A 2,202-nucleotide genomic window follows, 5' to 3' on the forward strand; every position below is an offset into this window, starting at 1 on the left:
CACACACACACACACACACACACACACACACACACACACACACACACACCATTCCCAGACAGGATCATACTGACAGCAAAGGTTAGGATTTCAACACATTTTTGGGGGGGGTGGGGGTGGCAACTTAATCCATAACGTAAGGGGTGTGTGTGTCAGATACAACCCCCACAGTGGATGAGAGGGAACTGCTTCCCACGTTCAATCTCCCGGTTTCCCCCACCTGGAAAGGGCAGGGTGACACTGAGACCAAAGCACTCGACTGGCAGTGGACCGGTTGCTCCCAGGGACCCACCGACCAGTGTGAGGGAGAAAGACCTGTCAATCAAGCCTCATAAATATCGCAGCCTTGGAAACCCCCTGGGGCGGTTCTGCTGGGCCCCCTGGGGACAGCCTACTGATGACCAATCATATCAGGTCTCTGGGGGCACAGAGGGTCTGGGCCCCGCTTCTAACCACAGAGGTGGGAAGCGTGGACCCACCCGGAGTACCACGGAAGAAAGGCATGGCAATTTGCTTCCGTTAAAAAACAAAACAAAAACATGACGATGGCAACATATGTACACATGTGCTTGATACTACTGATGTGTGGATTGTTACTAGAGCTGTACGAGCCCCAATAAAACGATTGCTTAAAACAAAACCCCACAGCTAAGAAAACCCTGTGGGCTGCCAGGAGGCGGACTGGACTTGATGGCAGTGGGCTTTTGTTTGCTTGCTTGTTTTTCGGGTAGCAATGACACCTCCTCAACTCTCTGTTCTTGTGAGCAGGGACACACTGACATACCGCCAAGTTTATCTGGGGTCCTTCCCTCCCCACGGCTTCCCCCTGTCCCCCACCCTCCACCCCAGGCTCAGACTGAGCTTTCTCTTTTGACTCTCTCCTCTGAAGCCCATCTGACAAAATGCTTGGAGTTACACAATGCTGGCAGCTGCAAAGCTCTAAACAGACTCAACCCACCGACCCACTCGGTTCCAAAGGGTGCCTTTTATGGTAGGTGGCCTATGATAATGAAACCATTACTTAAAAAAAAAAAAAGATCTTCAGTTTATGTGAAAAAGCATACTTTTGGGTACAGCGAAGCCTTTACCATGTTTTTCCCTCCATTTATGAGAGCAAACAGGTGTGGGTATTTGTTACTTTTGACATAATCCCCTGCACTTAAAACTGTGTATCTTCGGTAGACGTTTCCCAATGGGTAGATCTTTCTCTAGGAGTTCCCCAGGAGGGTGACCACGTTGATGAGTTTGGGTTGCTAAACCCCCTGGGCACCGCGCAAGAAACACCCTGCCATCTGCTTCTGAAAACGTCATGGAAATCTCACCGGGGGCCCAGCTCTGCCACTCAACTGATTTTTATCTCTCTCCGGACAACAGCAGGGAAGCTGGCAGGCAGGTTTTCTTGGAAACCCAACATAATTTCAAAAGCAACAAGATGTAGCTGGAGAGGCCCCGCCCCCCCTCCCCACCAGCTGGGCACATTCATCCTCCCAAAACATTCCCACGGGCAGTGCCAGCTCCGCTGCACCAGAAGCAAGGGTTTGCAAACCACCGTGGTGCTCCTCCCGCTCAGGAATGGAGAACGGGGAGACCACCGGGTACAGAGCAGAGCAGGCGTGGGTGTTGGGGTGCACTCAGTGCTCCCCAGCCCAGCCCTCTGCGACCGAGGGTTTGTACAGGTCCAGGGTGGAGTCTGAAGAAGTGGAAACATGCAGAGTGAGGGAGAAGCAAGGAGCAAACGTCAGAACTATGCCAGCCATGCGGTAGGTAAACACCCAAGGAGGCACAGCTGGTGACCGCAGCCCTGGTCCCGGGCGCTGACAACCAGGACAAGGACCCTGAAGCCGCAACCACTCCTGCGAGACATGAAAATCACACCTCCGAGGTGGCCTGAAATGGCTTCTGCGTAGCCCCAACTTCCAAAGGGGCGAGGGGGCGGGGCCCACGGAAAAGAAACAAATAAATCAATGCCAGTTCTTTCCCAGGTGCCCTTGAAAAAAAGAAGGGCAAACAAAACAAAACAAGGGCTCCTGAAACAAAACAAACCATGCTCACAAGAAGCTAAAGGTGTTATATGACGCTTTCCGGGCTGGGTGCGTTTATTGCATCGAGGCCACCTTTTGGGAGGGCCCTTGGTGCAGCGGATAAGCGCTCGCAGCGAATCAGAAGGTCAGATTGGAACCCATCAGCTGCTTGCTCCACGGG

This window comes from Echinops telfairi, unplaced genomic scaffold (genome assembly GCF_000313985.2).
Source record: "Echinops telfairi isolate 266 unplaced genomic scaffold, ASM31398v2 ScPeMD7_36;HRSCAF=134, whole genome shotgun sequence".
Taxonomy (NCBI): Eukaryota; Metazoa; Chordata; class Mammalia; order Afrosoricida; family Tenrecidae; genus Echinops; species Echinops telfairi.